At 56.6% G+C, this 27,904-nt stretch overlaps 1 protein-coding gene across 4 annotated transcripts in view; it reads right to left on the bottom strand.

Moving 5' to 3' along the window:
- RIPOR3 (RIPOR family member 3) overlaps positions 1–27,674 on the bottom strand; it is an 88,924-nt gene extending 61,250 nt beyond the window's left edge. For 2 of the 4 annotated variants that reach the window (XM_027558270.1, XM_027558271.1), the window contains exon 1: positions 27,054–27,665. The gene's annotated coding sequence lies outside the window, so the exon portion shown is untranslated. Of the gene's footprint in view, positions 1–27,053 lie in introns of all 4 variants that reach the window. The other 2 variants (XM_027558274.1, XM_027558273.1) reach the window with 2 other exon arrangements.
- Between the last annotated feature and the right edge of the window lie 230 nt (positions 27,675–27,904).

The following is a 27,904-nucleotide window of genomic DNA, read 5'->3' as shown; positions in this document are numbered from 1 at the left end:
CTCTCACCTCGTCACCGCTTCCCAGTGCACACCACTGACACCCATTCAGACCATCGCACTCTCACCTCGTCACCGCTTCCCAGTGCACAGCACTGACGCCCATTCAGACCATCGCACTCTCACCTCGTCACCGCTTCCCAGTGCACAGCACTGACACCCATTCAGACCATCGCACTCTCACCTCGTCACCGCTTCCCAGTGCACAGCACTGACGCCCATTCAGACCATCGCACTCTCACCTCGTCACCGCTTCCCAGTGCACAGCACTGACGCCCATTCAGACCATCGCACTCTCACCTCGTCACCGCTTCCCAGTGCACAGCACTGACGCCCATTCAGACCATCGCACTCTCACCTCGTCACCGCTTCCCAGTGCACAGCACTGACGCCCATTCAGACCATCGCACTCTCACCTCGTCACCGCTTCCCAGTGCACAGCACTGACGCCCATTCAGACCATCGCACTCCTCACCTCGTCACCGCTTCCCAGTGCACAGCACTGACGCCCATTCAGACCATCGCACTCTCACCTCGTCACCGCTTCCCAGTGCACAGCACTGACGCCCATTCAGACCATCGCACTCTCACCTCGTCACCGCTTCCCAGTGCACAGCACTGACGCCCATTCAGACCATCGCACTCTCACCTCGTCACCGCTTCCCAGTGCACAGCACTGACACCCATTCAGACCATCGCACTCTCACCTCGTCACCGCTTCCCAGTGCACAGCACTGACGCCCATTCAGACCATCGCACTCTCACCTCGTCACCGCTTCCCAGTGCACAGCACTGACGCCCATTCAGACCATCGCACTCTCACCTCGTCACCGCTTCCCAGTGCACAGCACTGACGCCCATTCAGACCATCGCACTCTCACCTCGTCACCGCTTCCCAGTGCACAGCACTGACACCCATTCAGACCATCGCACTCTCACCTCGTCACCGCTTCCCAGTGCACAGCACTGACGCCCATTCAGACCATCGCACTCTCACCTCGTCACCGCTTCCCAGTGCACACCACTGACGCCCATTCAGACCATCGCACTCTCACCTCGTCACCGCTTCCCAGTGCACAGCACTGACACCCATTCAGACCATCGCACTCTCACCTCGTCACCGCTTCCCAGTGCACAGCACTGACGCCCATTCAGACCATCGCACTCTCACCTCGTCACCGCTTCCCAGTGCACACCACTGACACCCATTCAGACCATCGCACTCTCACCTCGTCACCGCTTCCCAGTGCACACCACTGACGCCCATTCAGACCATCGCACTCTCACCTCGTCACCACTTCCCAGTGCACACCACTGACACCCATTCAGACCATCGCACTCTCACCTCGTCACCGCTTCCCAGTGCACACCACTGACACCCATTCAGACCATCGCACTCTCACCTCGTCACCGCTTCCCAGTGCACACCAGTGACACCCATTCAGACCATCGCACTCTCACCTCGTCACCGCTTCCCAGTGCACAGCACTGACGCCCATTCAGACCATCGCACTCTCACCTCGTCACCGCTTCCCAGTGCACAGCACTGACACCCATTCAGACCATCGCACTCTCACCTCGTCACCGCTTCCCAGTGCACAGCACTGACGCCCATTCAGACCATCGCACTCTCACCTCGTCACCGCTTCCCAGTGCACAGCACTGACACCCATTCAGACCATCGCACTCTCACCTCGTCACCGCTTCCCAGTGCACAGCACTGACGCCCATTCAGACCATCGCACTCTCACCTCGTCACCGCTTCCCAGTGCACAGCACTGACGCCCATTCAGACCATCGCACTCTCACCTCGTCACCGCTTCCCAGTGCACAGCACTGACGCCCATTCAGACCATCGCACTCTCACCTCGTCACCGCTTCCCAGTGCACAGCACTGACGCCCATTCAGACCATCGCACTCTCACCTCGTCACCGCTTCCCAGTGCACACCACTGACGCCCATTCAGACCATCGCACTCTCACCTCGTCACCGCTTCCCAGTGCACAGCACTGACGCCCATTCAGACCATCGCACTCTCACCTCGTCACCGCTTCCCAGTGCACAGCACTGACGCCCATTCAGACCATCGCACTCTCACCTCGTCACCGCTTCCCAGTGCACAGCACTGACACCCATTCAGACCATCGCACTCTCACCTCGTCACCGCTTCCCAGTGCACAGCACTGACGCCCATTCAGACCATCGCACTCTCACCTCGTCACCGCTTCCCAGTGCACAGCACTGACACCCATTCAGACCATCGCACTCTCACCTCGTCACCGCTTCCCAGTGCACAGCACTGACGCCCATTCAGACCATCGCACTCTCACCTCGTCACCGCTTCCCAGTGCACAGCACTGACGCCCATTCAGACCATCGCACTCTCACCTCGTCACCGCTTCCCAGTGCACAGCACTGACGCCCATTCAGACCATCGCACTCTCACCTCGTCACCGCTTCCCAGTGCACAGCACTGACACCCATTCAGACCATCGCACTCTCACCTCGTCACCGCTTCCCAGTGCACAGCACTGACGCCCATTCAGACCATCGCACTCTCACCTCGTCACCGCTTCCCAGTGCACACCACTGACGCCCATTCAGACCATCGCACTCTCACCTCGTCACCGCTTCCCAGTGCACAGCACTGACACCCATTCAGACCATCGCACTCTCACCTCGTCACCGCTTCCCAGTGCACAGCACTGACGCCCATTCAGACCATCGCACTCTCACCTCGTCACCGCTTCCCAGTGCACACCACTGACACCCATTCAGACCATCGCACTCTCACCTCGTCACCGCTTCCCAGTGCACACCACTGACGCCCATTCAGACCATCGCACTCTCACCTCGTCACCACTTCCCAGTGCACACCACTGACACCCATTCAGACCATCGCACTCTCACCTCGTCACCGCTTCCCAGTGCACACCACTGACACCCATTCAGACCATCGCACTCTCACCTCGTCACCGCTTCCCAGTGCACACCAGTGACACCCATTCAGACCATCGCACTCTCACCTCGTCACCGCTTCCCAGTGCACAGCACTGACGCCCATTCAGACCATCGCACTCTCACCTCGTCACCGCTTCCCAGTGCACAGCACTGACACCCATTCAGACCATCGCACTCTCACCTCGTCACCGCTTCCCAGTGCACAGCACTGACGCCCATTCAGACCATCGCACTCTCACCTCGTCACCGCTTCCCAGTGCACAGCACTGACACCCATTCAGACCATCGCACTCTCACCTCGTCACCGCTTCCCAGTGCACAGCACTGACGCCCATTCAGACCATCGCACTCTCACCTCGTCACCGCTTCCCAGTGCACAGCACTGACGCCCATTCAGACCATCGCACTCTCACCTCGTCACCGCTTCCCAGTGCACAGCACTGACGCCCATTCAGACCATCGCACTCTCACCTCGTCACCGCTTCCCAGTGCACAGCACTGACGCCCATTCAGACCATCGCACTCTCACCTCGTCACCGCTTCCCAGTGCACACCACTGACGCCCATTCAGACCATCGCACTCTCACCTCGTCACCGCTTCCCAGTGCACAGCACTGACGCCCATTCAGACCATCGCACTCTCACCTCGTCACCGCTTCCCAGTGCACAGCACTGACGCCCATTCAGACCATCGCACTCTCACCTCGTCACCGCTTCCCAGTGCACAGCACTGACGCCCATTCAGACCATCGCACTCTCACCTCGTCACCGCTTCCCAGTGCACAGCACTGACACCCATTCAGACCATCGCACTCTCACCTCGTCACCGCTTCCCAGTGCACAGCACTGACACCCATTCAGACCATCGCACTCTCACCTCGTCACCGCTTCCCAGTGCACAGCACTGACGCCCATTCAGACCATCGCACTCTCACCTCGTCACCGCTTCCCAGTGCACAGCACTGACACCCATTCAGACCATCGCACTCTCACCTCGTCACCGCTTCCCAGTGCACAGCACTGACACCCATTCAGACCATCGCACTCTCACCTCGTCACCGCTTCCCAGTGCACAGCACTGACACCCATTCAGACCATCGCACTCTCACCTCGTCACCGCTTCCCAGTGCACAGCACTGACACCCATTCAGACCATCGCACTCTCACCTCGTCACCGCTTCCCAGTGCACAGCACTGACGCCCATTCAGACCATCGCACTCTCACCTCGTCACCGCTTCCCAGTGCACAGCACTGACGCCCATTCAGACCATCGCACTCTCACCTCGTCACCGCTTCCCAGTGCACAGCACTGACACCCATTCAGACCATCGCACTCTCACCTCGTCACCGCTTCCCAGTGCACAGCACTGACACCCATTCAGACCATCGCACTCTCACCTCGTCACCGCTTCCCAGTGCACAGCACTGACACCCATTCAGACCATCGCACTCTCACCTCGTCACCGCTTCCCAGTGCACAGCACTGACACCCATTCAGACCATCGCACTCTCACCTCGTCACCGCTTCCCAGTGCACAGCACTGACACCCATTCAGACCATCGCACTCTCACCTCGTCACCGCTTCCCAGTGCACAGCACTGACGCCCATTCAGACCATCGCACTCTCACCTCGTCACCGCTTCCCAGTGCACAGCACTGACACCCATTCAGACCATCGCACTCTCACCTCGTCACCGCTTCCCAGTGCACAGCACTGACGCCCATTCAGACCATCGCACTCTCACCTCGTCACCGCTTCCCAGTGCACAGCACTGACGCCCATTCAGACCATCGCACTCTCACCTCGTCACCGCTTCCCAGTGCACAGCACTGACACCCATTCAGACCATCGCACTCTCACCTCGTCACCGCTTCCCAGTGCACAGCACTGACGCCCATTCAGACCATCGCACTCTCACCTCGTCACCGCTTCCCAGTGCACACCACTGACACCCATTCAGACCATCGCACTCTCACCTCGTCACCGCTTCCCAGTGCACAGCACTGACACCCATTCAGACCATCGCACTCTCACCTCGTCACCGCTTCCCAGTGCACAGCACTGACGCCCATTCAGACCATCGCACTCTCACCTCGTCACCGCTTCCCAGTGCACACCACTGACACCCATTCAGACCATCGCACTCTCACCTCGTCACCGCTTCCCAGTGCACAGCACTGACGCCCATTCAGACCATCGCACTCTCACCTCGTCACCGCTTCCCAGTGCACAGCACTGACACCCATTCAGACCATCGCACTCTCACCTCGTCACCGCTTCCCAGTGCACAGCACTGACGCCCATTCAGACCATCGCACTCTCACCTCGTCACCGCTTCCCAGTGCACAGCACTGACGCCCATTCAGACCATCGCACTCTCACCTCGTCACCGCTTCCCAGTGCACAGCACTGACGCCCATTCAGACCATCGCACTCTCACCTCGTCACCGCTTCCCAGTGCACAGCACTGACGCCCATTCAGACCATCGCACTCTCACCTCGTCACCGCTTCCCAGTGCACAGCACTGACGCCCATTCAGACCATCGCACTCTCACCTCGTCACGCTTCCCAGTGCACAGCACTGACGCCCATTCAGACCATCGCACTCTCACCTCGTCACCGCTTCCCAGTGCACAGCACTGACGCCCATTCAGACCATCGCACTCTCACCTCGTCACCGCTTCCCAGTGCACAGCACTGACGCCCATTCAGACCATCGCACTCTCACCTCGTCACCGCTTCCCAGTGCACAGCACTGACACCCATTCAGACCATCGCACTCTCACCTCGTCACCGCTTCCCAGTGCACAGCACTGACGCCCATTCAGACCATCGCACTCTCACCTCGTCACCGCTTCCCAGTGCACAGCACTGACGCCCATTCAGACCATCGCACTCTCACCTCGTCACCGCTTCCCAGTGCACAGCACTGACGCCCATTCAGACCATCGCACTCTCACCTCGTCACCGCTTCCCAGTGCACAGCACTGACACCCATTCAGACCATCGCACTCTCACCTCGTCACCGCTTCCCAGTGCACAGCACTGACGCCCATTCAGACCATCGCACTCTCACCTCGTCACCGCTTCCCAGTGCACAGCACTGACGCCCATTCAGACCATCGCACTCTCACCTCGTCACCGCTTCCCAGTGCACAGCACTGACACCCATTCAGACCATCGCACTCTCACCTCGTCACCGCTTCCCAGTGCACAGCACTGACGCCCATTCAGACCATCGCACTCTCACCTCGTCACCGCTTCCCAGTGCACACCACTGACACCCATTCAGACCATCGCACTCTCACCTCGTCACCGCTTCCCAGTGCACAGCACTGACACCCATTCAGACCATCGCACTCTCACCTCGTCACCGCTTCCCAGTGCACAGCACTGACGCCCATTCAGACCATCGCACTCTCACCTCGTCACCGCTTCCCAGTGCACACCACTGACACCCATTCAGACCATCGCACTCTCACCTCGTCACCGCTTCCCAGTGCACAGCACTGACGCCCATTCAGACCATCGCACTCTCACCTCGTCACCGCTTCCCAGTGCACAGCACTGACACCCATTCAGACCATCGCACTCTCACCTCGTCACCGCTTCCCAGTGCACAGCACTGACGCCCATTCAGACCATCGCACTCTCACCTCGTCACCGCTTCCCAGTGCACAGCACTGACGCCCATTCAGACCATCGCACTCTCACCTCGTCACCGCTTCCCAGTGCACAGCACTGACGCCCATTCAGACCATCGCACTCTCACCTCGTCACCGCTTCCCAGTGCACAGCACTGACGCCCATTCAGACCATCGCACTCTCACCTCGTCACCGCTTCCCAGTGCACAGCACTGACGCCCATTCAGACCATCGCACTCTCACCTCGTCACCGCTTCCCAGTGCACAGCACTGACGCCCATTCAGACCATCGCACTCTCACCTCGTCACCGCTTCCCAGTGCACAGCACTGACGCCCATTCAGACCATCGCACTCTCACCTCGTCACCGCTTCCCAGTGCACAGCACTGACGCCCATTCAGACCATCGCACTCTCACCTCGTCACCGCTTCCCAGTGCACAGCACTGACACCCATTCAGACCATCGCACTCTCACCTCGTCACCGCTTCCCAGTGCACAGCACTGACGCCCATTCAGACCATCGCACTCTCACCTCGTCACCGCTTCCCAGTGCACAGCACTGACGCCCATTCAGACCATCGCACTCTCACCTCGTCACCGCTTCCCAGTGCACAGCACTGACGCCCATTCAGACCATCGCACTCTCACCTCGTCACCGCTTCCCAGTGCACAGCACTGACGCCCATTCAGACCATCGCACTCTCACCTCGTCACCGCTTCCCAGTGCACAGCACTGACGCCCATTCAGACCATCGCACTCTCACCTCGTCACCGCTTCCAGTGCACAGCACTGACGCCCATTCAGACCATCGCACTCTCACCTCGTCACCGCTTCCCAGTGCACAGCACTGACACCCATTCAGACCATCGCACTCTCACCTCGTCACCGCTTCCCAGTGCACAGCACTGACACCCATTCAGACCATCGCACTCTCACCTCGTCACCGCTTCCCAGTGCACACCACTGACACCCATTCAGACCATCGCACTCTCACCTCGTCACCGCTTCCCAGTGCACAGCACTGACGCCCATTCAGACCATCGCACTCTCACCTCGTCACCACTTCCCAGTGCACACCACTGACACCCATTCAGACCATCGCACTCTCACCTCGTCACCGCTTCCCAGTGCACACCACTGACACCCATTCAGACCATCGCACTCTCACCTCGTCACCGCTTCCCAGTGCACACCAGTGACACCCATTCAGACCATCGCACTCTCACCTCGTCACCGCTTCCCAGTGCACAGCACTGACGCCCATTCAGACCATCGCACTCTCACCTCGTCACCGCTTCCCAGTGCACAGCACTGACACCCATTCAGACCATCGCACTCTCACCTCGTCACCGCTTCCCAGTGCACAGCACTGACGCCCATTCAGACCATCGCACTCTCACCTCGTCACCGCTTCCCAGTGCACAGCACTGACACCCATTCAGACCATCGCACTCTCACCTCGTCACCGCTTCCCAGTGCACAGCACTGACGCCCATTCAGACCATCGCACTCTCACCTCGTCACCGCTTCCCAGTGCACAGCACTGACGCCCATTCAGACCATCGCACTCTCACCTCGTCACCGCTTCCCAGTGCACAGCACTGACGCCCATTCAGACCATCGCACTCTCACCTCGTCACCGCTTCCCAGTGCACAGCACTGACGCCCATTCAGACCATCGCACTCTCACCTCGTCACCGCTTCCCAGTGCACACCACTGACGCCCATTCAGACCATCGCACTCTCACCTCGTCACCGCTTCCCAGTGCACAGCACTGACACCCATTCAGACCATCGCACTCTCACCTCGTCACCGCTTCCCAGTGCACAGCACTGACGCCCATTCAGACCATCGCACTCTCACCTCGTCACCGCTTCCCAGTGCACAGCACTGACACCCATTCAGACCATCGCACTCTCACCTCGTCACCGCTTCCCAGTGCACAGCACTGACACCCATTCAGACCATCGCACTCTCACCTCGTCACCGCTTCCCAGTGCACAGCACTGACACCCATTCAGACCATCGCACTCTCACCTCGTCACCGCTTCCCAGTGCACAGCACTGACGCCCATTCAGACCATCGCACTCTCACCTCGTCACCGCTTCCCAGTGCACAGCACTGACGCCCATTCAGACCATCGCACTCTCACCTCGTCACCGCTTCCCAGTGCACAGCACTGACACCCATTCAGACCATCGCACTCTCACCTCGTCACCGCTTCCCAGTGCACAGCACTGACACCCATTCAGACCATCGCACTCTCACCTCGTCACCGCTTCCCAGTGCACAGCACTGACACCCATTCAGACCATCGCACTCTCACCTCGTCACCGCTTCCCAGTGCACAGCACTGACGCCCATTCAGACCATCGCACTCTCACCTCGTCACCGCTTCCCAGTGCACAGCACTGACGCCCATTCAGACCATCGCACTCTCACCTCGTCACCGCTTCCCAGTGCACAGCACTGACACCCATTCAGACCATCGCACTCTCACCTCGTCACCGCTTCCCAGTGCACAGCACTGACACCCATTCAGACCATCGCACTCTCACCTCGTCACCGCTTCCCAGTGCACAGCACTGACACCCATTCAGACCATCGCACTCTCACCTCGTCACCGCTTCCCAGTGCACAGCACTGACACCCATTCAGACCATCGCACTCTCACCTCGTCACCGCTTCCCAGTGCACAGCACTGACACCCATTCAGACCATCGCACTCTCACCTCGTCACCGCTTCCCAGTGCACAGCACTGACGCCCATTCAGACCATCGCACTCTCACCTCGTCACCGCTTCCCAGTGCACAGCACTGACACCCATTCAGACCATCGCACTCTCACCTCGTCACCGCTTCCCAGTGCACAGCACTGACGCCCATTCAGACCATCGCACTCTCACCTCGTCACCGCTTCCCAGTGCACAGCACTGACGCCCATTCAGACCATCGCACTCTCACCTCGTCACCGCTTCCCAGTGCACAGCACTGACACCCATTCAGACCATCGCACTCTCACCTCGTCACCGCTTCCCAGTGCACAGCACTGACGCCCATTCAGACCATCGCACTCTCACCTCGTCACCGCTTCCCAGTGCACACCACTGACACCCATTCAGACCATCGCACTCTCACCTCGTCACCGCTTCCCAGTGCACAGCACTGACACCCATTCAGACCATCGCACTCTCACCTCGTCACTGCTTCCCAGTGCACAGCACTGACACCCATTCAGACCATCGCACTCTCACCTCGTCACCGCTTCCCAGTGCACAGCACTGACACCCATTCAGACCATCGCACTCTCACCTCGTCACCGCTTCCCAGTGCACAGCACTGACACCCATTCAGACCATCGCACTCTCACCTCGTCACCGCTTCCCAGTGCACAGCACTGACACCCATTCAGACCATCGCACTCTCACCTCGTCACCGCTTCCCAGTGCACAGCACTGACGCCCATTCAGACCATCGCACTCTCACCTCGTCACCGCTTCCCAGTGCACAGCACTGACGCCCATTCAGACCATCGCACTCTCACCTCGTCACCGCTTCCCAGTGCACAGCACTGACACCCATTCAGACCATCGCACTCTCACCTCGTCACCGCTTCCCAGTGCACAGCACTGACACCCATTCAGACCATCGCACTCTCACCTCGTCACCGCTTCCCAGTGCACAGCACTGACACCCATTCAGACCATCGCACTCTCACCTCGTCACCGCTTCCCAGTGCACAGCACTGACACCCATTCAGACCATCGCACTCTCACCTCGTCACCGCTTCCCAGTGCACAGCACTGACACCCATTCAGACCATCGCACTCTCACCTCGTCACCGCTTCCCAGTGCACAGCACTGACACCCATTCAGACCATCGCACTCTCACCTCGTCACCGCTTCCCAGTGCACAGCACTGACACCCATTCAGACCATCGCACTCTCACCTCGTCACCGCTTCCCAGTGCACAGCACTGACACCCATTCAGACCATCGCACTCTCACCTCGTCACCGCTTCCCAGTGCACAGCACTGACACCCATTCAGACCATCGCACTCTCACAGCTGCCACGATTGGTTCAGCCAAAGAAATCGCTTCTGGTCTAGGCCACTGAAAATCAACCTTAAGATCCTCCACCCCTAACTGCTCCACTGGATCCAGCCACACCTGAAGCTGTACCTAATCCTAGACTTAAATGTGAGCCAATACATTCTCTTTTTATTTAAAAAAAAAAACGTTCATCAACGGATTTATTTATTTTTAAATGTATTTATTTGTTTACTTAAGCTCTTAGTTTCGGCACATAGGATCTAGTTCCCTGACCAGGGACTGAACCCAGGCCCCCTGCTTTGGGAGCACAGAATCTTGGCCACGGGGCCACCAGAGAAATCCCCACTCTCTTTTCAGCTTGAGCCAGTATGACTTGGGGTTTCATCACATGTAACTCAGACTCCTAACGCAGAGGTTATTTTTCCCAGGAAGGCCTCAGAATGGAGACCAAAGCAGGTTTAGCGAATATGTCTAGGGGGTTGTTTTTGTTTTTACTCTTCGATCCAGCCAAGACAAAAGGCATGCAGACAGGGGACACCACTTTCTTCGGCTGTTGGTGCCTGGAAGGTGCCTCCCGAGGGGTCTCAGTGATAAGGGGGGGGCCTCTGCTTTGGATGGGTAGAGTCAGAAAGGAGGCAAATTGTCTGGTATATCCTTTTATTCCCCCACCCTGAACAGTTTCCAGGACGGCTATCTCCTTAGCTTCCTGGGGCACTGAGTCTAGCTTGGTTGAATTTTGTTTCAAAACACCGGCATAAATCATGCATATCCTTGGGAGGGAACATTAACCATCAACCAGCAAAATCAGTGTCCCCCCACCGCGCCCCCATCCCGTCTCCTCCAGTGACATGGACTGGAACCTCCACCCCTTCCCCAGAAGACCCTTCCCTGCCTCGTCCTAGAACATTTCAGAACTGGGTTTCTGCTCAAAGTTCCTGACATCTGCTCCCAAAGCTCGGCTCTTCACAGTGAGGGGAAGGCATGCCACAACACAGCTCACAGCTCTGGGCATTTCTGGAGTCTGGCACTTGAAGTTTTTTTTTCCCCCTGGGCAAATTCTTCTCTCCTCCACTCTGTCCCCCATCCAGGGACCTGAATGGCCCCGCAGGCATGGGAGGACAGTGAAGGGTGTGGAGTCAGACAGCCCTGGGGGACAAATCCCAGCCTGCCACGTTCTCGAAAGGCGAGTTGCTCGAGCTGGCTGAGTCTCAGTTTTCCTTCACATAAAATGGGGATGATGACACTACTCTCTGCACAGGGTTGTCTCTGAGAATTCGTGGTTATAACGCTTGCCCAGTGGTTGACACAGGGGCCTTCTCATTTAGATTGGCCTAGGTGGGGGCAGGGAGGACAGAAGATGGAGGCAACTGAGAGAGGGGAGGGTCTGGGATGCCCACGGGACTCCTGTATCCTTCTGCCCTGGGCGGTCCCGACCTGCTCTCCCTGGTCACCCTGGTTTCAGCATCCCAGGCCACTCCCAGGAAAGCTGCTCCACCTTTTCAGGGTGACGGGCTGACCTCCTTGTTCCCAGGTGGGGAGACTGAAGCTGGGCCTCTGCTGGGTCCCAGAACTGAAGCTGAGATGGCGGCTCTGACCGCCGGGTCTCTGGTGCTTTGCCCCCGTGGCCTAAATGGGCTCAGACGATTGCAGCACAGCCGCCTTGCTCTGTGTGTTTCTCCTTCAGCACATTCGTCACGACTGTGACTGATGAAGTGTATGGCCACTTCTGTAACAGGTTGGAAAAGTATTGCGCACTTTCCTCTCTGCTTTGTGGGGAACCGCCCTCCCCTCCTGAACTCAATCCTCGACTTGCCCGGGTAGAGGGAGATTCCTACAAAGGCAGAAAGAGCAGGACCATGGCCAGGCTCAGTTCCCGACAATCCAAATAGATTCTGCCGCGAGACAGGAGACTTAAAAGCCTCTTAAAAGCCTCCACTGTGAGAAAACATTCTTTGAAAGGCCCTTAGCTCTCCATGAACATAGCAATTCCCAAATTACCAAGAAAGTAAGGCCTCCCTTCAGCCATGACCCCGGGCTGGCCAACTACCCGCAAAGGAACATATGCAGAGGAAGTGAGGACCCTGCTGCCCCCCTCTGCCTCAGCCCAGAGAGGACACAGATGGAGAATGCCAGTGGTGAAGAGCGTGGACTCTGGGGCACCTGGGCCCACATCCCAGCTCCACCACTTACTGGCTCTGTGACCACAAGCAAGCCATTTCCCTCCTCTGTGCCTCAGTGTCCCCATCTGTAAAATGGGACTAACAGTACTTCTTCACAGAGTTGCTGTATTAAGTGAGCTCATGCGTGAAGTGCTGAGAAGAGACCCCGGTGGATAACAGGCACCCTGTGTGTCAGCTACTTCTATTTATTGGTGTTTTCATACACTCAGGGTCAGCTCCAAAGGCAACTTCATCTTCCGGAGCCTCAAGGAATTAGCTGCCTTGAAACCACTGCCCACCACTTGGGGTTGGGGAACCCAGACATGCAGCAGGTTGAAGAGAAAGAAGCCCCACGGTCCACTCTCCCCGGCTACACAGGGTCCCCCCATGACCAAGATGGGGCTCAACACATCCCTTCTGGGGTTGGGGGGGGACACATTTTCGGGGCAGGGACCAAGTGACTGCAGCAGAGGCTGGCGGTGGACAGCTGAGGCAGGGGGCCAAATGCAGGGGTGATGGAGGGGGGTGTGAGCCAAGGTAGAGACAAACCAGCCAGGCAGGGCTCCGGGCCCAGAGCGTGAGTTCTTCCAGCCGCCAGCTGCAGCCACAAGTGCCAGAGAGGCGAGCGGTGATCCAGGCATCGGACGTGGCTGCAGACCCGCCTCCTCCCCTCGGCGGGGAGTCTGCGGCATCCCTGCCCGGTGCGCAGACTCAGACGCGCTTAGAGAGAGGCTCAGGGGGGGCGGGAGCCTTACCTCAGGCCTCCGTCAGATTACGCTTGCCAGCTTAGACTAAGTCGAGCGCTTTCCCATGTTGCCCTATGACCGGGGCTTCTGAGAAATCTCAGATGAGTCACAGGACACGTTTCTCGCCACACACACGTGACAGTGGGAGGGGATGTGCAGCTAGCTACCCAAGGTCAGTCCCTGGGATGGACATTCCCGTGGGTGTGAACCACAGCTGTCCTGTGCAGGGCCTGAAACATAGTGGGTGCTCAGTAAATGCTCCCTGAGCACGTGAATGGGCGGCCCAACTCTGACCTGGCGGGTAGCAGACAGGTGGCCAGTCTCTAGGACTGGGGAGGAAAGAACTCTTTGCTCAGCTTTCTTTGGCAGGGCAGGGGGTTGGGGGAGCAGGCTTTGGAGTCAGACCCAACTGGGTTAACATTCTGAGGCTGGGCAGCTTCCAAAGTGGCCCGCAACGACCCACCCCTGCGGGCGCCCACCCTCTGCTCTCAAGTATGAGTTGGCCCAGTGACTTGCTTCTAATGAATGGAATATGGCAAAAGTGAAAGGGATGGATGTCATCTCCAAGATTAGGTTATAAAAGACAGTGACTCAAGTACACACACACACACACACACACACACACACACCCCTTCCTGGCTTGCCCACTTTGACAGAGCAAGCTGCTGTGCTGGAGAGGGCCACGGGGCCAGGAAACCAAGGGCTTCCCACCAACAGCTGTGGAGGAACTGCACCCTGCCGGCACAGCCGCGAGAATATGGGAAAGGATCCTGCCCCCGTCAGACCCTGAAGTGACTGGAGCCTCTCACCCCTTGACTGTCGCCTGTGAGAGACCCTGAAGCAGAGGACCTAGCTGAGCCAGGCCGGGTCCTCCAGTCCGCAGAAGCGATGAGATTACAAACACGCAGCGTTCTAAGCCGCTAAACTTTGGAGTCGTGTGTCACGGAGCTACACACAACTAATCCAGCCCCTCCTTAGCTCTGTGCCCAGGACTAGTCACTTAAGCTCTACGTGCATTCCCCCATCTAAAAATGCACGTAAAATAATAGCACCTCCCTGCCTTATGGGTTCGTTGTGAAGACTAAGAAAATGAATGAATGGGACCTCTGGCTGGAGCAGTGAAATGAAGAATCAGGAATTAGAATCAGGAAATAAAGTACATCGGAATGGAGCCGTGGGACTTCCCTGGTGGTACAGTGGATGAGAATCTACGGGGGACACGGGTTGGACCCCTGGTCCGGGAAGATTCCTCATGGCATAGAGCAGCTAAGCCCATGAGCCACAACTACTGAGCCGTGTGCACTAGGGCCCACGCGCGGCCGTGTGCCCCGCGACAGGGGAAACCACCAAACCACTACAGCAGGAAGCCTGAGCATTGCAACAGGAAGTGTCTCCCACTTGCCACAACTAGGGAAAGCCCATGCATAGCGATCAAGACCCAGGGCAACCCCCAAATGAAGTTAAATACATATGTAAATAGGAATGAAGCCAGGAAGGTCCCTCACTGAGCAACTGTCACAAGGTCAGGGTCCAGCGGCCCTCCAGGGATGGTCCCCCGCCCTGGAGTAGCCTCCCCTCCATCCTCACTTTGCTGGCCTCCTGGGCTCCAAAGGACCATGCTCAGAGCTGCCTGCAGCCGGGGCACCCAGAATCCTGTGCCTCCCCCCCGGCTACCCCCATGGTGGGCTCTACGGTCCCTTCTTCACAGACTTTGGGGCTCCTGTTGCCCAAAAGCTGGCCGGGCTTGGAGCCGTGGAGATAAACAAGCCAAGAGCCACACATCTGAGAGCTCCAGAAACTGGCCTTCATGGGAGAGTTGTAGCTGGCTGGCACGGCCTAGCCATGACCCCCAGGCAGTCAGACCTGGAGGTGATGGGGACGTCAGGGAAGGGTCAGGCCTCAGCCTTCACATGCTGACAGATACCTGACTCCAGGTCTGGAGAACAGACTTGTAGCCCAGATGCAGCTCACAGGACCTGGGCACCTTGATGACTCTGATGTCAGGCGCTCCCCGCCCCAGGTCTGTGTGATCCCCACCCCTGAGCTGACCTGCCATGCGGCCCACCCCCCACCCCAGGCTGGCTGCCCATAAAGACATGGTCCTTCCCCGCCTCTCCTCTGGGGTTGGAGCCACCTGAGGAGGACCGCAGGGACCACGTGGCCGCCGTCTGCCCTCCCACTGGCCCTAAGCTGGGAATGTGAATCAGACCCTTGACATCCGCAGGCCTGGCTTCTTAGATGCTGAGCACACGGACCACCCAGGCCGGGTGAGACCACCTCGACACTCGTCTCCCAGTTACCCTGAGGGAGGAAGCTCCTGCCCGGCTTCGACGGGCGGCTTAGGGGTCTGGCCCTGGAGCCACAGCGAGAAGTCCGCGGCCTCGGCTCCTCTGCGTCTGCAGGCAGCCCCGCACTGGACCCGGGTCCTGAGGACACTGGCTGGGGTTAGTGAGAACTCGACCTATGCTGTTAGCTCAGGGCTTTCCGCAGCCCCCGGGGGAGGCTCTGCGATAATCCCTGTCCAACAGCGGGCTGACCAGGGTGTTCGGAAGGAGGCAGGACCTGGACCCAGACAGCCTGCTGAGCTCTCTGTCCTGTGCCCCACCAAGTGCTGCAGGCCAGCTGGGACCTTTGGGGACCCCGATCTCCCAGGGATGTCCAATCCATTCACTTTCTCCGGGCGGACAGAGCCAATATTTCCTGGCCCCAAAGCCCCAGTTGTTGGAAATGACAATTTTTCTTTCCCGACTCCTAATTGCCCACACCTCCCATCAGCCAAAGCATGTTCTTTCCTCGGCAAGCATGATGAAAGCTGACCTGCAGGGCACCATCTGGCTGGCGCTCATTTGTCTCCGTCAGGCCCATCCCGGCCCCCGGGCCCTACTCTCCCCTCTCTGCTGACATCAAAAAACCAGCCCCACTGTTGCTGCCAGGCCATGGCCGGGCCCGGCCTGAGAAGTCAGGGCCGTGGGCCCGACAGAGTGAATGGACTCTGCGCGAGCATTTAACAGCACGGTCTCGATGATGAATAAATCACACCTTAAAGGACCCCTTTGCAATTTGTAGCCCCCAGTCAAGACTCCGAAAACGTTCCCAGATGTGAGGGATGACGTGAGCGCCTCTGGTACGCTCTCACACACACGGGGGGCACGCCAGCTTCCTGCCCACAGGAGACCCGGGCACCAGCGACCCGCGGCAGAGCACAACCTCATGTTTCCCGAATAAAGAATCCTACCCCCTGCCCTTTTATAGCCTCTCTGGGGGAGATGTTTCTGGAGAGACATGTGGGCCAGGAGCGAGCCTGTCTCAGACGGCGGGATCCTGGGAGGAAAAGTACGGTGGCCCCAAGCTCTTGGGGTGGGATCTGAGAGGCTCGAAACCTTGTCAGCTTTGCAGTTAGAGAGAAAAGGGTCCGAAAGCCAGGTTTGTTGTTTACCAGCTGTGTGAGCTGGGGCAAGTCAGTCCACCCCTCTGAGTCTCATAGATAACCATGAAACCACTTTGCACAGCTTCGGAGGGGGCCAGAGGAACAAAGAGAGAAGGAATGCAAGAAGCTCAGGGGGGAAGGGATAGTTAGGGAGTTTGGGATGGACATGGACACACTGCTGTATTTAAAATGGACCTACGTATAGCACAGGGAACTCTGCTCAGTGTCGCGTGGCGGCATGGATGGAAGGGGGCTTCGGGGGAAGAATGGATACATGTACATGTATGACTGAGGCCCTTTGCTGTCCACCTGGAACTATCAGCATTGTTAATCTTCACTCGTGCTAAGTCACTTCAGTCGTGTCCAACTGTGCAATCCTATGGACTGTAACCCACAAGGCTCCTCTGTCCATGGGATTCTCCAGGAAAGAATACTGGAGTGGGTTGCCATGTCCTTCTCCAGGGGAATCTTCCCGACCCAGGGATCAAACCCGTGTTTCTTATGTCTCCTGCACTGGCAGGCGGATTCTTTACCATGGGTGCCACCTGGGAAGCCCTAATTGGCTATACTCCTTTACAAAATAAAAACCTTTTTTAAAAATGAAAAAAAGAAGGCGCTCAGAGAAGCGCCGACACTTGTGTGTCCTGCTTCGGTGGGCAGTGGAGGAAGTGATAACAATGGTGACTATCAGCTGCTGTCGTGAGTTGGACGGTGTCCCCCCAAAAGTCGTGTCTACACAGGGACACAGGACACAACCTGACTTAGAAATGGTGTATCACAGATGTAATTAGTTCCACTGAGGTCACACTGGATCAGGGGGGCCCTGAATCCCGTGGCTGGTGTCCTCACGAGAGGAGAGGGCACACGGATGCGGGCCAGGGGAGGGCAGTGACCCCCTGCTCCTTCCTGGGCTCTCTCGTTCAAGGAAGGTCCCACAGCAGGTTGGGTGGGACTGGGGCCTCCAGCATCCACAGTTCAGGGGCCTCCTGCCCTTCAGATACCCTGGAACAGCTCCTGAGGTTTTCAGCACATTCGCCCTCTCTGGATCTTCTGCAGTCGGGTGCAGGGGAGAAGGGAAAAACCCAGATAAAACCATGCTTCTGACGGACCCAGTCCAGCAACAAACATCCCTCACCCCGGGTCAGCAGTGTTTGTCCACCAGGAAACCAGAACGGTTCATCTGAGTTTCTTCACCCCGTGTCCCCAGATGCAAAAATGACAGAAATGTGCAAGGGCCATGCTCAACGAGGGACTCTATATCTCACCCCCGCGGTCCATTTCCTGTGCGAGGCGGGGTGAGGACCACTGCTCTGAGGGTCAGGAAAAGTGGGTCGGCCCCTGCTGCGCTGTGAGCTGGCTGTGGAACATGGTGAGAGGCTCTCCCGTCTTGAGCCCCTTTTCCTCATCTGTAAAATGGGGGTGCTGACGCCGGCTCCAGCATCCCACAGAGCTAGGCACTGGCAGATGGCATGAACCACAGGTCAGGTCGTCTTCTCTCTAAGGGGATCAACCACAGGAGAAATGGAGCCTTCTATCAATGCCTCCCGCAGACCCTACCTTATAACCAGCGCACTTGGCCCTGACAGTCAGTGCGTTTGATTCGCAAAGTACCCAGGGCATGTACAAAGCTGTGCCAGGTTCTGGGAGGATGTTTTACAATTAGTAACACAACATGCATGATACCAGCAATAGCCAGCGTTTATTGAGCATCTGCCAGGTCCAAAGCATTATTTGCTCTGGCCTCACTGAATTCCCCAAACAAACCCGTTAGATAGGTATCATCAGGACCCCCATTTTCGAGAGAAAACTCAGTCCAGAAAGAGAACGACTAGCCCAAGGCCACACCGTTAGGTTGGGCTCCGTTTATATTCGATTCCAGACGGGACACCGCTGCCTGCAAGTGCCCACAGCCCAGCGGGCAGGCAGCTGGACCCTCCCACAGGCGACATTCCTAGTCCAAGCTTGTGTTTCTCAGGACCAACGCAGGGTCAAACATTCCACCAATGTTATATTGCTGAGACCTCCCAAGACCTTTCTGAGGAGTTGCTATCATTATTGTTATTATCTGGTTCACACAGAAGAGGACATGGAGGCCCCGGGGGTTACGTGGGTGGAGGACTAAGAAGTCAGGCCTTCCTGACTCCTCATCTTAAGGCCTTGCCCTCCTCAAAAGGGAGCAGGACACCACGGTACTAAATCCATGCAGAGACAGTCACGAGTGTCAGAACACAGATCCCAGGAGGCTTCCTGGAGGAAAAGAATCGCAAAAGATGGGCAGAGCTGCATGGCACAGCTTTCTTCTCTCCAGGCCACCTTGGGCATTGGCCAGGATCACGGGGGCTGGATGGCTCAGAAGGGCCTGACCCTGCCCTGTCCCACAGGCCTGTCTGCATGCCAGGCCGGGGCTGGCCCTTCATCCACACACCTCTCCTCGTTCTACAGGCCCTGGGAAGGAAAGTGCGGAGACAAGGTTATCGTGGGGTTCACATATCTTAGGGGAGCGGTAGATTCAATACAGGTGATTCGATGCCGCATGATTTGAAATCACAAAAGACTGGAACCGATCACAGGTCTATCAACAGGGGGCTGGGTTAAGATGCAGTGGCACAACCACACACGCCTCTAGTGTCAGCGGAGTAGGAGTAGGAGGGTCCTGAGTCAGTAATAAAAACTGACGTTTAGGGACTTCCCTGGCAGTCCAGTGGTTAAGCATCCACCTGCCAATACAGGGGCTGCTGGATTGATCCCCGGTCCAGGGACTAAGATCCCACGTGCCTCGAGGCAGCTGAACCTGTGCACGGCACCCACGAAGCCCTCGCTCCCTAGAGCTCGAGCTCCACAAATAGAGAAGCCACCACCATGAGAAGTCCACACACTGCAGCTAGAGCGCAACTCGAGAAAGCCCGTGTGCAGCAACAAAGAGCCCCGTGCGCCACAGCAAAGGCCCCGTGCGGCCTCAGGTAAATACAGTTTAAACTTTAAAGCTGACGTTTAGGAAGGACTTTACGTGCAGTCAGGGGCTCCTCCAAGTGGATCCACTCCCGTGGTCCTGACAGCAATCTCAGGAGGAAGGACCACGACCATCACTTTAAAAATGAGGAAACTGAGGCCACAGGACCTCAGTCCACGGCTCGTGGCTACAGCAGAGCTGGGCTCTGATGTGGGCAGGGGGCGTCAGAGGCCCTCAGGGGACCAGCCTACTGCACGGCCTCCCAGCTGCTCCATCTTGCCAAGAGCCCTGCAGCTCTTGGGAGCCGGGAAGGAAGACAGACAGACAAACTCCCTTCAGCAGCCCCCGCCCTGCGCCGGCCTGGGGCCCGGGTGCAAGGAGAAGAGACTTGACTCAAGCATCTTCGTCTCAACCGGCTTCTGATAACTCGGCCGCTGGGGTAGCTAACTTCCATTCCAGCCAGTTACGGCCAGTGGGGCCCGCTGATGGTTTTTATAGCCTTTCCTGGAGTCAGCATGACAAGGAAAACTAAGTGAGCTACACTTTCAACACTAGCAGCCGGGTATCACGGTTGGGGGGTGCAAGAAGGAAAGAAAAGTCACTTTTTCCCCCCCACTTTGAGCTCATCCACAGAACACGAGCCTGGGCGGCCAACATGCTGGTGTTGAGAAAAGCTGTTCTCAAGCGGAACTGATTGGCAACAGAAATGGAATTTTTCCCCCAAGAAAAGTATAAACACACTTTCTCCCTGGGAATTACCCTTTGGAATAGGTATTCCAGACGTGTGTGTGCAACGGCCCAAGCACAGCCGTCAGCCTCATGTGGATGAGGCCAGAGACCAGTGCTGGTCACCACTCGTCCCGGACAGTCTCTCTGGCCGTAAGATGGTCACCAAGGTCAATGGCCAAACCAGCCCAGCCTGGAGTGGACACCTGCCCTCCTGTGGCCCAGCCCCTGCTTGCTCCCCCAAGAGTTGCCACTGGCTTTGGGGCCCCTCAGGGCTTCCCCGGTGGCTCAGCTGGTAAAGAATCTGCCTGCAATGCGGGAGACCTGGGTTCGATCCCTGGGTTGGGAAGATCCCCTGGAGAAGGGAAAGGCTACCCACTCCAGTATTCTGGCCTGGAGAATTCCATGGACTATATAGTCCATGGGGTCACAAAGAGCAGGACACGACTGAGTGACTTCCATTTGGGGGGCCACCTCATGTCCAGATTCACCGACACTGGTTTGGGTGGAATTGATTCCCACTCAGCTCCAAGGATGAGCCTTGTCGGTTCCTTACACCAATGAGAGGATTCCAGGGATGCTTCAGGAATGAGCACACAACCCAACAGGAAACACCACGGCAGGAGAAGAACCATGGAAGGCTTCACGCGGCTTCTGGAAGAGAGCGCTCTTGCATTCTAGAGGTGCAGAGAGGTGGAGTAATTTGCCCAGAGTCACACAGCACATTGACAAGGGATCCAGGATTTGAACCCAAATCTGGAGGACTGAGGCCTTCCCTGGGGGCTCAGTGGTAAAGACTCTGCTGGTCAACGCAGAAGCAAGCAAATATTTCCATAAGACTTAACCGAGTGCGTGCTATGGGATAGATACAGCACTGAACAAAACAGGAACAAAAAGAGAGAGAGAATCCTGCCCTCAGGAAACTCACATTTTTATTTTAAAAAATAATCGTGTCTGTTTGGCGGTGCTGGGTCTTTGTTGCTGCGCTCCAGCTTTCTCCAGTTGCAGCGAGCAGGGGTTACCCTCTAGTTGCGGCGTGCGGCCTTCTCGTTGCTGCGGCTTCTCTTGTTGCTGAGCTTTGGTAGTCGAGGCTGCCCGGCTCGAGGGCACAGGTTCAGGAGTCATGGCGCACGGGCTTAGTTGCTCCGCGGCACGTGGGATCTTCCCGGATCAGGGAGCAAACCTGTGTCTCCTGCATTGGCAGGTGAATTCTTTACTGCGGAGCCACCAGGGAAGCCCCTCCAGCAGAAGATATTTTGAAAAAGAAAAATAATGTATCATGTGTTAGATGATGGCAAGAGGTACGGAGGGAGCCATGTGGCGATCTGGAGAATGAGTGTCCCAGGCAGAGGGGGCAGCAAGGGCAAAGGGCAAAGGTCCTGAGGCCACACTGTGCTCAGGACTGTACTCGGCAGCGAGTTCAGTGACGGGGCGGGCAGGGGAGATGAGGTCCAGGTTCTGTGGGGCCTGGCGGCTGTGGTTAGGACTGCCAGGCCGCGGGGAGGAGGTGCCCTGAGCAGAGGAGGGGCGGGATCCGATCTCCTTTGAACAAGACCCCGCTGGCTGCAGGTGCAGAACAGACCGTCAGAGAGGCAGGTGGAGCGGCAGAGACATCAGGGAGGAGGTGACCATGGCCGCGGGGGCAGAGGGGAACGGTCAGCTTCCAGAGACAGGCAGACGGTGGGGCCAAGAATGTCCTTAAACTGAGAAATGGAGGCGGCTGGGCTCTATTTGTGTGTTCGGCGGTCAAGAAAGTTCCAGGGGCTTCTCTGGTGGTCCGGTGCTTAAGACCGTGCCTTGCGGGGCAGGGGACACAGGTTCAGTGCCTGGTTGGGGAGCTAAGATCCCACATGCAGCGCCCACGAGCCACAACAAAAGCAGCCAAGACCCAACGCAGCCAAATTAACTAGTTTAAAAAAGAGTTCTGCATGCCCCAGCAAAGACTGAAGACCCTGCAAGCTGTAGGCTGCAGCTGAGACCCACACAACCAGATAAATAATAAAAATATATAAAAAAAATTTTAATAGAAAATCTGAGACCTGATGTGAAAACAGAGATATGGTTGTCACCATAGCTCCCCTCTCACAGTCCTCCTGGGGGCAGGCGTGGAAAGCTTTAGGTCTTCCTGTGCTCACAGGGAAAAACACCCAAGGTGTATCATCAAGTGAAAAAAGAACGATGCAGAATAAAATGTAAGAATGATCTCATTTTTGAAAATTAAAATTACATATGTGAGTGAATATAGGCTTCCCAGGAGGTGCAGTGGTAAAGAATCCACCTGCAATGCAGGGAACTCGGGTTCAATCCCTGGGTCAGGAAGGTCCCTGGGAGGAGGAAATGGCAAACCCACTCCAGTATTCTTGCCTGGAGAATCCCCATGGACAGAGGAGCCTGGGGGCTACAATCCATGGGGGTCACAAAGAGTCGGACACGACTGAGCAACTAACACACACACACACACACACGCATGTGAGTAAATGAACGGTCTGGAAAAGGTTGCCTGGAGTGGGACCCACTGAGATTTAAACTCAGGATTGCTGTTCCTACATGCAAAATTAAAATTAAAAAAAAAACAAACAAACTGGTTTTAGCTCTTTTTAAAATTGCTGCGGGCAGGGCTCACTTCCTGCCATCCGAGCCTCGCTTCTCTGAGGCGGCCAGTGTCCCCACCTGGGCCTCCTCCTTGGCCGGGACTCTAAGAAGGCGGAGCAGGGGAATGAGAAATATTTTCCTCTCGTGCTTGCTGGCCTGGGAGACTGGAAAGAGCCCACCTGGCTCCGAGGCTTTCTAAAAATAGAAGGTGGTCTGAACTTCCCTACAGGTTTGGCTTAGCTGTTCCTCCTCCGCGATCCAAGACGCCGTTTTGATTAGAGAATCGTGTATTGTGCATTAACAACAAGGATGGAAGGAGTGAGACCTGAAATGGGTGGGATTTCCACGGAGCTGCCCCCGAGGCGACCTGGAAACACCCCACAGACGTGGGAGGGCATGAATGAGGGAACCAAGGGACACGGGGAGCGGGGCCTTCCTGCTGCCGGAGCTGGGCCCCTGGAGGCAGCTGGTGCCAGCGACACCCTCTGCCCCTCCCAGTCTCTGCATCCATTCCAGCGCTTAGGGCAGGAGAGAGGAGTTTGGCTGGTGGTTTGCTTGAGGCCAGAGGAAGAAGCAGAGGAACTGTATCCAAGGCCCGCTGCCTGGAGTTTGAATCCCTCTGGGTGAGAGCTGAGCACAGTCTCTCAGGACGGTCCATAAGATTTCTAAGACCCTGGGCACAAGCTGTGGTGGGGCCAGCGGTGTGTGGGTAAAGGTTTTAACAACCAGTTTTCCGGGGGAAAGTGTATGTGTGTAAGCACATGCACACGTGTGTAAAATCTATGCATTTACACACACTCTCGAACACATATATACCCAGGTTTGCTGTAGATTGTATTGACACAAAGGCTGTGTAACAGACAACTTACAGATAAACATAAAATGTACGATGACCCCCTTTCCGTAAATTTCATTTCCTCAAGTGATTCACACAGGATGTTGTTATCGATTTTTGCCCCTCAACTCTTGTATCTATTGTCAACCTATGGTTATAATTGACGAGCGACTGTAGTTCCTTCCAGAACGCAGGCTGATATCTGCTTTCACGCTAAGGAGTGAGAAAAAAGGATACAGCAGAGAGCAGGTCGGCGCTTTCCTGGCTTGTCCACAAAGTGAGCAACTTCCTCGGTTTTGGGTGCTATTCCCACTGCACCAAGCAGAGAGACAACACACGTCTGTGTTCAATCTGCATCAACCTTTTCTCCTTTCCTTTGTCTAGGTCACTTTGTCTGTTGAGCTAGATAATCAACAAAACAATAAATCAAGCCCTGAGTTGTACTGTTTGCGATTTCTCTTGGTGTCATTCCTCCCACCCATGGCTGACTTCAGGCTACCAACCTGAAGTCGCAAAAAAATTGGAATCAGGAAGAGATCTGCAATAGTGCACTGGATATTTCCACCAGACAGACACACAGGATGTAAATATCCCCAGGAACACCAGTATCAGTAACCAGGTAGCTTTTTTAAAAATGGAAAGTGATGAGTTTTGAGTACCTACGCCCTTTGTTTTTAATATCATGTATTTAATTATAAATCTACATAGTTTAATTTTTAATAATGGTTCTGTTTACCAATGAGTTCACCAAGTTCCTAAAAATCTGACAACTGGTTTTCACGAGTAGGTCCAAGCTGGCTCCAGCACACCACGTGCAAGGGCCACACAGCTGAGAACGTCCCTGGCAGGGCAGGAACCCACAGCAGGTCAGGCACTAAGCAGTGGAGTCTGGCCCCACCAGATGGGTGTTGGCAACAGAGTTGCCCAGGTGGTGTTACTGGTAAAGACTCTGCCTGCAGGAGATGCAAGAGTTGAGGGTTCAATCTCTGGGTCTGAAAGATTCCCATACTCCTGGGAATGGCAGGAAATTGCAACCCACTGGTATTCTTGCCTCAAGAGTCCCATGGACAGAGAAGCGTGGCGGGCTACACTCCATGGGGTTGCAAAAAGTCAGACACGATTGAGCAACTGAACGCACACCTTTCTGAAGCTTGTGGATACCCAGGGCTGTTCTCACTGACAGCATTCACTTCTTCAAGCTCATCCGAATTCCAGCCTCCTCCAGCGCATTCCCTGATGCGCTGGGGGATTCACAGGGAGGTTTTCCTCCTCTGTAAGCTTGTGTCTCACCCGCATTTAGAACTTGAGTGCTCTGACTCTCTCCAGCCAGAGTCACAGCATTTTAGAGTTGCAAAGAGATTGTAAAGATTTCCTAAAATAATCCTTTTGTTTTACAGATGGGAGAAAGCGAGTCACTAGCTCAAAGTTGCAAAGGAAAAAAAAAAGAAGAAATCAAGGGCAGAACTGCATAGGGTGGCCAACCATCTGGGTTTGCCCAGGACTGAGGGGAATCTCCTGGGACAAGCTGGTCACTCTTGAGCAAGGACCGCCAGTCAGGTCTCCAGTCAAGCCCAGGACAGAGGGCTTGGGCCAGACCCAGAGAGAAAGGAGTGAGTACACAGCTGCGATGGGGTGGAATTTTCCAAGAGAAGAATAAAGAGGAGGCCACAACTGGGTGCTGGGACTTCCAGCTCTGCCCAGATGCCGGACACCCAAGGGACTTCCCACCTGCCACGGCCTGGCCGTGGATTTCCCAGCCCTCGTTGATGTAATATGCTTCCTCCTTGTAGGTGCCAGAGAGACACTCGCTGGCTTTATCTGCATCTTATCTCTTGGCTGCTGCTATCACAGCTGCAGGGATGCATATGCAAATAGCCTCGATGATGTGAATACGTGATTCCCCCAAGGGAGGCATGTGGAAAGCACTGTATGTGTTTCACAATTCTGTTTGGGCCAGAGGAGCAGTGGGAGCCCAGAATGATTCGAAACAGATTTTTGAAAAGGCAAAACAAAATTGGAACACAACCTCATACAGACATGTGCCACCGTCCCCACCCCCAGCTCTCTCCACCCCTGCCTGACATTAACCCTCTTCTCTCACGGCCCCAGGAGCCTCCTGTAATAGGACAGCAAATACCGCAAGGGGCATCAGGCCCTCTGCATTCAAGCCAGGAGTCCCTGCCCATCCCCGGGCTGACAGACCCTCCCAAGAGTCAAAGGCTGCTCGGCCTATGGCTTCGCCTGTCCAGTCCCTCTGCCTGCCTCCTATACACAACACTTCCTCTCCTCCTTCACTTCTGCTTTCTGGGATCATCACAGACTCAGAGAATACAGAGGACACAAGTCCCAACTACTCCTGGAAGTGCAGAGCTTAGCAAGAGGCAAGTTAGAAAGATCGAGATCTGATTCCCATCTCTGCTGCCAACCAGCTGCGTGACCTCGGGCAAGTCACTTCATTTCTCTGAGTCTCCCTTTGTCAGTGTACGATGAGGCTAATAGTAATAAGAATCTCTATCCCGCCCCGGGGCTGGAGGGGATTGTCCAAGCTGAAGCTTCATCAATGCTTGGCGCAGCGCCTGGCGCAGCAGACCCACAAAACATAGAAGTCATAGGGAATTCCCTGGCATCCAGCGGTTAGGACTCTGTACTTCCACTGAAAGGGCCCAGGGTTCAATCTCTGGACGGGGAACTAAGATCCTGCAAGCCTGCCGCACAGTCAAAAACAAGAATAATAAAAATAGTAGTCATAGTAAGACCCCCTTAAAGACGACTTCCTTCAACCACCCATTCTAGGGATGGACAAAGGGAGGCCCGGAGTGGGGGAAAGAACTTGCCCAAGGCCACACAGCGAGGTCCTCCTACGATCCCATCTCAGTCTCAGGGCTCGCGGAGCTCCAGGTGGGATGTACTGGACACGCCGCTCTCCCACCCCAGAGTCTGGTCCACACTCACCACCCGGCAGGTCCGAACATTCTCTGCCAGAGTCGCCCCGTCCCCCTGGAGGAAGCTCGACTTTCTTTATCGCTGAGACGAGCGGCGGCTCCCACCGGCGCGGGGCTCAGGAGAGGAGGCAGTGCGCTCGGAACATGGCCTTGGAGGACCCCTCGGCCCGGCCTCCCTCGCGGGGCCGGCGCTCCCCGGGCTCGGATAGAGCGACCGGGCTCTTATCGGGCCCGGTCAGGGTGCAGGCGGCCGCGGAGCGGGGTTCCAGGAAGCCCGCCTGGGGCCCCCCGGCCGGCCCGGTCCCCCCCGGATGCCGCCTGCGGCTCTGGCCGCGGCCGATCGCCCGTCGGTGTCACTCTGAGCTCCGCCGGGGAGAGTCCCATGCTGGCCCCCAGCAGGCGGGGCCCCCACCCCTCACGGCCCGGCCCTCACTCCCATCTTGGCAAGGGGGCCGGGGGAAGGCAGCTAATTTCAAGTCTGCACGGCGTTTGTGGTCGTGTCCTGAACTCTCCACGATTAATCACCGGAGCATCTGATTTCTGCTTGGCCTCGGAGGGGGGTGTGGGGATGCCTGGAAGTTTCTGCTTACTCATTCGGCACCAGCTTCGGTGCTAATCGCAAACAGACCCGACGCAGGCTCCCCCTCCCGCTCTCTCCTCGTCCCCCTCACCTTGCCACTTTCGGTCCCCCCACCCAGTCTCTCTCCTTTCTCCCCTCTTTCCCGTCAGTCCCCCTCCCCCGCCTCTGTCCTGGATCCGACCCTGCGCACTCCCCATCCCCGGGTCCAGCTTCCCGCCTCAAGCCTCATCCCCCTTCACACCTCCCACTTCCCCCGGGGTGGGAATTAGCTTGGCCTTTTC

This window comes from Bos indicus x Bos taurus, chromosome 13 (genome assembly GCF_003369695.1).
Source record: "Bos indicus x Bos taurus breed Angus x Brahman F1 hybrid chromosome 13, Bos_hybrid_MaternalHap_v2.0, whole genome shotgun sequence".
Taxonomy (NCBI): domain Eukaryota; kingdom Metazoa; phylum Chordata; class Mammalia; order Artiodactyla; family Bovidae; genus Bos; species Bos indicus x Bos taurus.
Note: the sequence above shows the minus strand (reverse complement) of the source record. Positions and strands in the feature narration are given on the sequence as shown.